Raw genomic sequence first — 13031 nt, forward strand, 5'->3', positions numbered from 1 at the left:
AAAGATTTTTAGGGAGTCAGCTCTGGTAATGGAAGCTCTTAAAGTAGATATCCCCTATGTGTCTTTCCAAAAAAAGGATAACGTTGGGATGAATCAGTGGGTGAGGAAGTATTTTGAGAAAGGAACGGGTTGTAGACTAACACAGGAAAGAAAATAATCAGTCTCAAGTGTATGCTTAATTTTTTACACAGGGCGAAAGGGTGCAAGACAGTGACTTCTTACTCTGGAGAAATTCATTAAGATGCTAAATTTAGGAGTACATGTCACCTGTAACTGCCTTTAAATAACTTACTTATGGCAAATTTCCCAGACCCTCCCTGCATAGCTCTTGCTGAGATGAACTGGCTAAGGCATAATATTTGCTGAATGTACAAAGATTTTTAAATGCATGTCCAGAAGGTTATTGTTTACCTGAGAGAGAGAGAGAGGGAAAGAGAGAGAGAGAGGGAGAGAGAGAGAGAGAAAATGAGACATAAATAGAAAGAAGGCAGATAGACTGAGACTTGGTCAGGGAGGAGACAACAAAATCTGGAATTTACTATTTTGGTAAATTTAAGATCATTGTGGAGAAATCTTTGATAAGCAACAGTTTTCTTGGTGAGTAGAAAAATATTAATTTAAAAAAACCCTAAGGTTCATGGCCAGGCACAGTGGCTCACGCCTGTAATCCCAGCACTTTGTGAGTCCAAGGCGGGCAGATCACTTTTGTTCAGGAGTTCGAGACCAGCCTGATCAACATGGTGAAACCCCATCTCTACTAAAAATACGAAAAATTAGCCAGGTATGGTGGTAAATGCCTGTAGTCCCAGCTACTTGGGAGGATGAGGCAAGAGAATAGCTTGAACACAGGAGGCAGAGATTACAGTGAGCCGAGATCATGCCACTGCACTCCATCCTGGGTGACAGAGGGAGACCCTGTCTCAAAAAAAAAGAGAAAAGGAAAAAGAAATGCAAAATCCCTGGCCCCATTCCAGACCCAGTGAATAAGAACCTGCATTAAAAAAAAAATCCCATAGATGATTCTGTTAAAGAAAAAGTTATTCAGTGACACTCGTTAAAGCATGATAAGGCAAACTTTATTCAAGACCACCATGATAGGTATAGGGACCACTGCAACGAGACTTTGCTGTTGGGATTAGAGACTGGGCTCAACTCAGAATACAGCAAGGACAAGTTGGAATTTATAGCCAAGGAGCAGGTAAGAGTCAGTGGATGGAAAATTGCTAAAAGCAAACATAAAGCAGTAAGGAGGATTCTGGCTAACCTGACCTAAGTAGGTTTCTTGTGCTATAGACAGGCCAGGATAATCAGACATCCTCTGGAGGATAGTGGAGGATGAGGAATCCAGTCAGATACTAAAGGTGGGGGAGGTTCTTGCTAAACTGACTTAACAGAGTTCTTTGCTAAAAATGGACTTTACAATTAAGTGTACAAATATGTTGGGAGAAGATTTGGTCGAGCAGAGAATTTTTGTGAATTCTGTATACATTAAAGTAAGAGAAGCACTAAATACAGTAGTTTTCAGATGATTTAAAATGGAACAGTCATTATTTTGTTTCATTTGGTTTGAATGAAATCTTTCATAACGCCCAATTCATAAAATAGATCAAAGTAGACCTGTTCTGATTGAAGATGTGAGGATGCTGGAAGGCAGGGAAGGGCTGGAAAAGCCCAGGCATGTCTATTCAGTGTTACCCCAAGAACACAGTTTGAAAACCACTGATCTAACAGAATGAGCAGAAGTAATAGAATCTTTAGGCCCAGGCTCTGTTAAACTCCCATGCTGTCTTCCAGCACCGTCTCACTGAGAACTACCACAATGAATCCATGTTAGGGATGAGACATGTCCTGTTTTGAAAGTTTACAAATTTTTAAAAACTTGGGAATCACTGATATAGATCACTTTTTTTAGCTTAAAAATAAAGCAGCTGGGTATGGTGGCTCACTCCTGTAATCCCAGCATGAGGCAGGCAGATCACTTGAGGTCAGGAGTTCAAGACCAGCCTGGCCAACATGGTGAAACCCCATCTCTACTAAAAATACAAAAAATTAGCCAGGTGTGGTGGCTCATTCCTATAATCCCAGCTACATGAGAGGTTGAGAAAGGAGAACTGCTTGAACCTGGAAGACAGAGGTTACAGTGACTGGGATTGCGACACTGCACACAGCCTGGGCAACAGAGTAAGACTTCGTCTCAAAATAAATAAATAAATAAATAAATAAAGAAAGAAAGAAAGAAAGAAAGAAGGCATCCAGGGCCGGAAGGGGACTGATGAAACTTCATTAAAACACAGCTACATTTAAAGCTATACTAACTGCTAACAAAAACACCAAACCTACTATTCAATAAATCTTAGGGATGAGGACCTGGCAAGATGGCCAAATAGGAACAGCTCTGGTCTGTAGTTCCCAGTGAGACCAATGCAGAAGGCAGGTGATTTCTGCATTTCCAACTGAGGTACTCCGTTCATCTCATTGGAATTAGTTAGACTGTGGGTGCAGCTCATGAAAAGGGAGCAGAAGAAGGGTGGGGCATCGCCTCACCCATGAAGTGCAAGGGGCTGGGGTCCTCCCTCCCCTAGCCAAGGGAAGCCATGAGGGACTGTGCTATCAGGCCCAGATACTATGTTTTTCCCATGGTTTTGGCTACCAGCAGAGCAGGAGATTCCCCTACATGCCTATGCCACCAGGCCCTGGGTTTCAAGCACAAAACTGGGCAACTTTTTGGCCAGACACCGAGCTAGCTACAGGATTTTTTTTTTTTGTACCCCAGTGGTGCCTGGAACCCCAGCAAGAGAACCATTCACTTCCCCTGGAAAGGAGGCTGAAGCCAGGGAGCCAAGTGGTCTCACTCAGCGGGTCCCACTCTCACCAAGCCCAGCAAGCTAAGAATCACTGGCTTGAAATTCTTGCTGCCAGGACAGCAGCCTGAAGTCAACCTGGGACAATTGAGCTTGGTGGGACCATCATTACTGAGATTTGAGTAGGTGGTTTTCCCCTCACAGCGTTAAGGAAGCTACCAGGAAATTTGGTCTGGGTGGAACTCACTGCAGCACAGCAAAACAGCTGTGGTCAGACTGTGTCTCTAGATTCCTCCTCACTGGGCAGGACATCTCAGAAAGAAAGACAGCAGCCCCACTTAGGAGTTTGTAGATAAAACTCCCATCTCTCTGGGACAGAGCACCTGAGAGAAGGAGCAGCTGTGGGCACAGCTTCAGCAGACTTAAACATCCCTACCTGCTGGCTCTGAAGAACGACAGATCTCCCAGCACAGTGCTGGAGCTCTGCTAAGGGACATACTGCCTTCTCAAGTGGGTCCCTGACCCCCTGCCTCCTGACTGGGAGACACCTTCCAGCGGGGATTGACAGACACCTCATACTGGAGAGCTCTGGCTGGCATCAGTTGGGTGTCCCTCTTGGATGAAGCTTCCAGAGGAAGGAACAGGCAGAAATCTTTGCTGTTCTGCAGCCTCCACTGGTGAGACCCAGGCAAGCAAGGTCTGGAGTGGACTTCTGGCAAACTCCAGCAGACCTGCAGAAGAGGGGCCTGCCTACTAGAAGGAAAACTAACAAACAGAAAGCAGTAACATCAACATCAACAAAAAGGATACCCACACAAAAACCCCATCCAAAGGTCATTAGCCCAAAGATCAAAGGTAGATAAATCCACAAAGATGAGGAAAAACAAGCACAAAAATGCTGAAAATTCCAAAAACCAGATTGCCTCTTCTACTCAAAGTGATTGTAACTCCTCTCCAGCAAGGGCACAAAACTGGACAGAGAATGAGTTTGGCAAATTGATAGAAGCAAGCATCAGAGGGTAGGTAATAACAAACTCTTCTGAGCTAAAGGAGCGTGTTTTAACCCAATGCAAGGAAGCTAAGAACCTTGATCAAAGGTTACAGGAACTGCTAACTAGAATAACCAGTTTAGAGAAGAACATAAATGACCTGATGGAGCTAAAAAAACACAGCACAGAAACTTTGTGAAGCATACACAACTATTAATAGCCCAGTCAATCAAGTGGAAGAAAGGATATCAGAGATTTGAAGATCAACTTAATGAAATAAAGCATGAAGACAAGATTAGTGAAAAAAGTATGAAAAGGAGTGAACAAAGCCTCCAAATAACATGGGACGATGTGAAAAGACCAAACCTACAATTGATTGGTGAACCTGAGAGTGACGAACAGAATAGAACCAAGTTGGAAAACACACTTCAGGATATTATCCAGGAGAACTTCACTAGCCTAGTAAGACAGGCCAACATTCAAATTCAGGACATACAGAAAACACTACCAATATACTCCTCAAGAAGAGCAACCCCAAGACTCATAATCATCAGATTCTCCCAAGGTTGAAATGAAGGAAAAAATGTTAAGGGCAGCCAGAGAAAGATCAGGTTACCTACAAAGGGAAGCCCATCAGACTAACAGCAGATCTCTCTGCAGAAACCTACAACCCAGAAGAGAGTAAAGGCCAATATTCAACAGTCTTAAAGAAAAGAATTTTCAACCCACAATTTTATTTCCAGCCAAACTAAGCTTCATAAGCAAAGGAAAAATAAAATCCTTTACAGAAAAGCAAATTCGGAAGGATTTTGTGACCAACAGGCCTGCCTTACAAGAGTTCTTGAAGGAAGCACCAAACATAGAAAGGAAAAACCGGTTTTGCTGTGGTACCAGCCATAGCAAAAACATCCCAAAACATAAAGACCAGCAACAGTATAAAGAAACTGCATCAACCAGCTAGCATCATGATGACCGGATCAAATTCACACATAACAATACTAACCTTAAATGTAAATGGGCTAAATGCCCCAATTAAAAGACACGAGTTGGATGAAGAGCCAAGACCCATTGGTGTACTGTATTCAGGAGACCCATCTGACGTGCAAAGACACACACGGGTTCAAAAGAAAGGGATGGAGAAGTATTTACCATGCAAATGGAAAAAAAAAAAAAAAAAGCAGGAGTTGCAATCCTAGTCTCTGATAAAATAGACCTTAAACCAACAAATATCAAAAAAGACAAAGAAGGGCAGTACATAATGGTAAAGGGAGCAATGCAACAAGAAGAGCTAACTATCTCAAATATATATGCACCCAATACAGAAGCACCCAGATTCATAAAGCAAGTTCTTAGAGACCTACAAAGAGACTTAGACTCCCACACAATAATAGTGGGAGACTTTAACACCCACTGTCAATATTAGACAGATCAATAAGACAGTAAATTGACAAGGATATTTAGGACTTGAACTTAGCTCTGGACAAAGTGGACCTAATAGACATCTGCAGAACTCTCCATCCCAAATCAACATTCATTCTAAGAAGAATATACATTCTTCTTAGCACCACATAGCACTTATTCTAAAATCAACCACGTAATTGAAAGTAAAATCCTCCTCAGCAAATGCAAAAGAACGAAATCATAACAGTTTCTCAGACCACAGTGCAATCAAATTGGAATTCAGGATTAACAAACTCACTGAAAACCACACAACTATATGGAAACTGAACAACCTACTCCTGAATGACTATTGGGTAAATAACAAAGTTAAGGCAGAAACAAATAAGTTCTTTGAGACCAATAAGAAACAAGAGACAACATATCAAAATCTCTTGGAGACAGCTAAAGCAGTGTTTAGAGGGAAATTTATAGCACTTAATGCCCACATCAGAAGGCAGGAAAGATCTAAAATCGACACCCTAACATCACAATTAAAAGAACTAGAGAAGCAAGAGCAAACAAATCAAAAAGCTAGTGGAAGACAAGAAATAACTAAGATCAGAGCAGAAAGCATATTCAAACAGGAAGAGAGGAAATGAAATTGTCTCTGTTTGCGGACGACATGATTGTATATTTAGATAACCTTATCATCTCAGCCCCCAAATCCCCTTAAGCTGATAAGCAACTTTAGCAGCATGTAAAAATCACAAACATCCCTTTACACCAATAATAGACAGAGAGCCAAATCATGAGTGAACTTCCATTCACAATTGCTACAAAGAGATTAAAATGCCTAGGAATACAACTTACAAGCAACATGAAGGACCTCTTCAAGGAGAACTACAAACCACTGCTCAAGGAAACAAATGGAAAAACATTTCAAGCCCATGGAGAGGAAGAATTAATATCATGAAAATGGCCATACTGCCCAAAGTAATCTACAAATTCAGTGCTATTTCCATAAAGCTACCATTAACCTTGTTCACAGAATTGGAAAGAACTACTTTAAATTTCATATGCAACCAAAAATAAGCCTATTTAGCCAAGACAATCCTAAGCAAAAAGAACAAAGCTGGAGGCATCACACTACCTGACTTCCAACTATACTATAAGGCTACAGTAACCAAAACAGCATGATACTGGTACCAAAACAGATATATAGACCAATGGAACAGAACAGACGCCTCAGAAATAACACAGCACATCTACAACCATGTGATCTTTGACAAACCTGACAAAAACAAGCAATGGGGAAAGGATTTCCTATTTAATAAATGGTGCTGGGAAAACCGGCTAGTGATATGCAGAAAATGGAAACTGTAGCCATACCTTACACCTTATACAAAAATTAACTCAAGATGGATTAAAGACTCAAATGTAAAACCTAAAACCATAAAAACCCTAGAAGAAAACCTAGGCAATACCATTCAGAACATAGGCATGGGCAAAGACTTCATGACTAAAATACCAAAAACAATTGCAACAAAAGACAAAATTGACAAATGGAATCTAATTAAACTAAAGAGCTTCTGCACAGCAAAACTACTATCATCAAAGTGAACAGAATGGGAGAAAATTTTTGCAATCTATCCATCTGACTAGGATCTAATATCCAGAATCTACAAGTAACTTAAACAAATTTACAAGAAAAAAACAACCCCATCAAAAAGTCAGCAAAAGATATGAACAGACACTCCTTAAAAGAAGACATTTATGTGGCCAAGAAACATATGAAAAAAAGCTCATCACCACTGGTCATTAGAGAAATGCAAATCAAAACCATAATGAGATACCATCTCCCGCCAGTTAGAATGGTGATCATTAAAAAGTCAGGAAACAACAGATGCTGGAGAGGATATGGAGAAATAGGACCACTTTTACACTGCTGGTGGGAGTGTAAATTAGTTCAACCACCATGGAAGACAGTGTGGTGATTCCTCAAGGATCTAGAACCAGAAATGCCATATGAGCCAGCAATCCCATTACTGGGTATACCCAAAGGATTATAAATCATTCTACTATAAAGAAACATACAGCACTATTTAGAATAGCAAAGACATGGAACCAACCCAAATGCCCATCAATGATAGACTGGATGAAGAAAATGTGACACATATACACCATGGAATACCATGCAGCCGTAAAGAAGAATGAGTTCATGCCCTTTGCAGGGACATGGATGAAGCCGGAAACCATCATTTTCAGAAAACTAACACAGGAACAGAAAACCGAATACCACATTTTCTCACTCATATGTGGGAGTTGAACAATAAGAACACATGGAGACAGGGAGTGGAACATCACATACCACGGCCTGTTGGGGGGGTGAGGGGCAAGGGGAGGGAAAGCATTAATATAAATGCCTAATACATGTGGGGCTTAAAACCTAGATGATGGGTTGATGGGTGCAGCAAACCACCATGGCACATGTATAACTATGTAACAAACCTGCACATTCTGCACATGTATCCCAGAACTTAAAGTGTGTGTGTGTGTATGTATATATATATATATATATATATATATATATATATATCTTAGAGATTTAAAAAAATGTTAAATTTGATATCCCTTCCCTGGTCCCTCCTTACTTAGCAGTCAAGTGGAGAGACAATATGTGCAGTTTTTTAAAAGCCCTCAACGTAGACAAAATTGGGTTTGAATCCTGGCTAAATGTTCAGGGAAGGCAGTGAGTATTAAAGAGATTTCAAATTATATTATAAGAAATGCAACTTTTTGCTCCACAGTGGTGTTATATTTTATTTAGAGTAAGGCATTCTTAGTAATGATGGTCAATTGCTTCAGTCTGTCTTTTTGGTTGTATAAGCCCCAAACCTTGCAGCCATCCTTGGCTCCTTTCATATCTTCAAAATACCATATATCTAGAATCTGACCCTTTCTTCCCACCTCTACTGCCACCGCCCTTGTCAAAGCTATAGTCATCTCTCACCTGAATAGCCTCTCTCTTGAATAGCCTCCTAACTTCCTACTTCTAGTCTTGTCCCCAAGCAATATTTTCTTAACACAGCAGCCAGAGTGATCCTCTTAAAATCTATCAGTTCATGTCACTCCTCAAGTCAAAACTCCTCAATGGCTCCCCATTTCACTCAGAATAATAATACCAAAGTCCTTGTAATAGCCTATAAAGTTTACTGATCTGACTACCCCTCCCGACACCATTGGCCTCCCTGCTTTTTCTTGACAATACCAGGTAAAGCCTGCCAGATGAGCCATGTTCTCTGCCAGGAATGTTCTTCCCCCAGATACCTGCTTTGCTAACCCTCTTATCTCTTTTAAGTCTTTCCTCAGATTTTACTTACTCATTGAGGCTTGCCTTGCCCTTCTTATTTAATTCTGCAAATTATTAATACCTGCAACCACAACCCAGGAATCTCAATCCCCTTTCCTTCTTGTACAGCCATCATCTTTCAACACATTATGTAGTATATTTATTATATTTTGGTTAATTCTGTCTCCCCTACTAAAACATAAGTCTCACAGGGGCTGCAGTGTTTATTTGCTTCACTGTTGTGTTGCAAGCATTTAGAACACTGTTTGGCATATAATACACACCAGCAAATGTTTGCTGAATCAATTAATTGATTTTACGTGTTTGTTGTGCTGTCTTATTTGAACGAAGACTAAACCAAATTGACAATAATTTAAGAAAGCAAATAATTACATGAATTTAGGGGTTTTCCATTTTCCTTTTACTTCTATTTTTAATTTCTTCTTTATACTAACATAAAAATTCCCATATCTCCTAAATATAACTTTAAGCTGATGTGCACATTTCCTCACCTAAGAGTTCATCTTCCTCGTGTTGCATGATAATACTTATACCATTTCCACTTCCTTTCTAGTCCTTATCAATCCCCAATCTGTTCACAGAACAGAACTTTATTTGCAAATATCCATTATTTTTAGGACTGCCTAGTCTGATGTACTGGCTGAGAGGCACTCATTCTCAGGCCAAAAGTCTGGGTAGGGACTATTGCAGTGAAGAAATGAGAGAAGGGGAATAGCAGTGCATAGGGGAAGATCTGCGAGTTGGCTCCTCTACGGGAAAACATCGAAAACTCTCTACCCACCCCACCCCACTGGTGGAACACGGGAAAGAAGAAAAATGAAGAGGGTATTAATAAAGTTGTGTGCTGTAAGGTGTGGTTTATAAAGCCCTCCCTTGGCTTTTTTACAAAATCTTCAGTAAAATCTCCATTGCTTATAAATATTTGAAGGGTGGGTTTTCTTTTGAAGGGATTTTACCATATTCTAATTCTTACTTTAAGATTGGCATGGAGTAAAAATAGAGGCTTCCCATGGCAGGATTACATAAGAAAAGTTCTAGGTGTAGGAATAGCAGAATTAATAAGGACCTGTTCAAGTAATCAAGGGAAGTGTTGGGAAAGGGACCATAAAAGTGACAAAAATTCACGTAATGAGAGTGCTCCTCTTGGGTGAAGATCTGACTCCCTATCACATCTTTTACAAATGTATAATGTCACCTAAGAAGGAAGAAATTGGTAAGGTTTATTCCATCTTTCATTAACTCACTTATTGAGGTTAGTTTCTTTAATAAACAGTGAGCAAAGCCATGAGAAAAGAAGGCAAAGGAAAGCATTCATAGTTAGAATGAAAGTGGAGTTTCAGAAGTGCTTGGAGGTAAAATATGTTGCCAACAGGGTTAAACAGGCATTGGCACCACAGCATGTACTCAGGGCCATGGGGAAAGGATAGAATGGAAGGTGCTGGTCCTCTGTGTGAGAGACTGGACCATGTTCTCTTACATTGTATCACATTTTTGCCTAAAATGATTTTTGGCCTAAGGTTTTAAGTTCACAGCCTCATCTCCTGCTGGCCTCTTATTTCCAATGGAGAATTTGCTGTCATTTAAGCAAGTTCTTAACAATGTGGACAGTTTGGAGCCCTAATTTAAAAAAGGAATGTGATTAGATATACACAATGCAAGACAGTTGTAAACCCTGAGTAGGGAGATAAGAAATAAAGAACACAGAGAATACTAGAGGATCCGAGTTTTCTCCTCAAAGAAAGTGAAGATCTGGTTTGGAAACACAACACAATGTTATTGGAAAGTAAAAAAAAAAAAAAAAAGACAAACCAAGGATAACATTGGAATAGCTGGGGAAGGCCTTAAAGTAAAGGTGGAATTTGGGCATTGAGGATTGGCGAGGATTACTACTAAGGGGAATGTGGAAGAGAAAAAGAAATGACATTTGAAATGGTACAAGAAATTGATGATTCCTTGTAACTGACGGACTGACTTAGAGACTCCAAAAATTCGTATAATTCTGTCTTTCATGTAATAGCAAAAAATCCTAAGAAATTTTGAAGTTTTTTGTGCACAACGTTTCCCATCTATTTTTTTAATGAAAGCTGTATAATGTTTATGGAAGAATTACCTTCACCGTTTTGACTGGTTTGCACTATACCTTAACTTGAATTCTACCAGTAATAGTATTTTCATTAAAAAAGACATTTGAGAGCATATATAAACACATACCTGTAAATATACATAGGTATCTGTGATCTCATTTTTGTCATGCTCTGGAAGTAACTATACTTCCGTAGATAGGGCTGGTTTCATAGGTGTAACCAGTACAGTTACATAGGACCTGGTGCTCAGAAGGGCCCTGCTTTTGGGGTTTAATGTCTGCAGTCTCCTCTTAAAAATCTTTATAATCTTTATCTTTGAATTTGTGTTTTTAAGTGAAGTTTGATGGGACAATGGAGCATATGATAGGAGCTTGGAACCTTGGCTCATAAATGTCCCCCCTCTTGCCATCTCCTTGCCTCCCAGGAGGGGTTCTCAGCTGCTGGCTCTACCATGTTCCAGCAGCCAACACCCTGCCCAGCCTCCCTCTTTTTGCCCCTGCCAAGTGACCACTTCTGCCCAGGTTATTGGGGGTGGGGTTGTGATCTTCTGGCACCCTCTGCCTCCAGCAGGGACCGTGGTATGTTTGGGGAAGGTATGAATAGGGTACATGCACCTTGTAGCCTCTTGGGGCAGGGCATACTGTAGCATCCCTGCTCTAGGCTGTTAGCACCATGGTGCATTTGATGGGTGTCTTGGCAGGGTCAAGTCTGTTGCCCACCCATGATCTGGGTACTGAATATCCTGTGGTGTGGAGGTTATAGCCTTGAAGGAGGGTGCCTGTCTCCTTCCTGTGGGCTGAGTGGCAGGCCATGTGAAGGGGAGGTTGACTTCCTGTTTTCCTGTTCTTTGCAGGGTGCAGCATGTTGGTCCTGCAGCTGATAAGCAGGAGAACCTGGCAACTGTTGGGCAGTGAACAGACAGCAAATCCAGGAATGGGGCCCCACGCACCTGTGAGTGTCTCCATTTGCGCTGTAAGCATTCCCCTTGCGAAGGAGCACAACATTAAGTAGCGACTAAAAAACGCTGACAAGTTGACAGAAAGAGAAACATCTAGTACCCTTAATGGCACTTCCCCTCCCCCCAGCTTTTTAAACAAAGCACCCAAATCTTCATTTTTGACTGGGCCCTGCAAATTATGTAGTAGGTCCTGTCTTTAGGCATTCTGCTTCTTTTTCCTTTCTAGGAAGCAGGACATAATATCAGAAATGGTGATATGCCTTCCGTTAATGAAAATAAGCCAATTTTTACAACACATAGTATTATTAATCTTCAATTACATGTGATGGATTTAGCAAAGGGGAAGCAATTTTTCTCGTATTTATAAGACTTGCTATGTCATTAAATTCATTTTATTATATGATTTAAAATTAATAAGCAGGAAAGAAAATTTAGTAGTTGTCAGCAAAATTCCATTTTAAATTGCAGCAATTTCTTTTCTGGATATTCTTGATATCCAGCAATCATGATATAAAATGTTGCTTATGTATAGATGTTATATTACATAAGATAATTTATTTTCACTACTGAGGCAGTCAAGTTTTTCAAGAATAAAATAAGCATTAAAAATAATTGAATCTTTAAAATATGCATTTCTTGCTGATATGATTGCTGTCACTTGTATTTAGGGAAGTGATATAGCTTGGTAGAAAAAACTCAGGATTCTAAGTTGGCTCTCAATTTTCTTTTCTTTTGTTAGACCTCGATCTAACTAGAACATTCCTAAGGTTATTCTAATTCTAAAGGTCAGAGAGATTTGAATAGCATACTTTAAATACACACACACACACACACACACACACACACACACACACAGACACACACACACATTCTATTTGAATGAATACTACTATTAAATTATCTTTAATAACTATGGGTCTTGAAATATGTTTGCTTGAAAGGAATAGAAACCCACTAAATTAGCTCAAGTTAAAAATATTTTTTTGAGAAATTGTGTCATATAGAACAAGAGTATGTGAAATATTACTTTATTAATAATGTATGAATATTAAAAGTAACTCTACAGTAACCACCAGTAGGTAAAGAATACAGCACAACTATATCTTAAAAGGCCCTTATTTGCCCCTGTCTGAAAATATCTCCCTCCCCTTCCTTCAGAGGCAACTGTTACACTGCTCTTTGAGATAATTACTCTCTTGTAATTCGTTATAGATTTTACCATCACTATATGTGTCCTTAAACAATAAATTACTTTAAAAGGAGTCGCATTATAAAAATATCATATCATGGCCTGCAAGGAAAAGGAAATGGAACAATCTCAGGAAGCACAAGAATCAATACAGTTCTGGACTGTCAGTACCAGGAGTCCAGTGCCACATCATTAATGCAGTTCAGGTATTTAAGTATTGAGTCAGAGAATCTGATTAGCTGAAGTAGCTTGTTTCTCCT

Source organism: Cebus imitator, unplaced genomic scaffold, assembly GCF_001604975.1.
Source record: "Cebus imitator isolate Cc_AM_T3 unplaced genomic scaffold, Cebus_imitator-1.0 Scaffold209, whole genome shotgun sequence".
In the NCBI taxonomy this organism is placed as follows: domain Eukaryota; kingdom Metazoa; phylum Chordata; class Mammalia; order Primates; family Cebidae; genus Cebus; species Cebus imitator.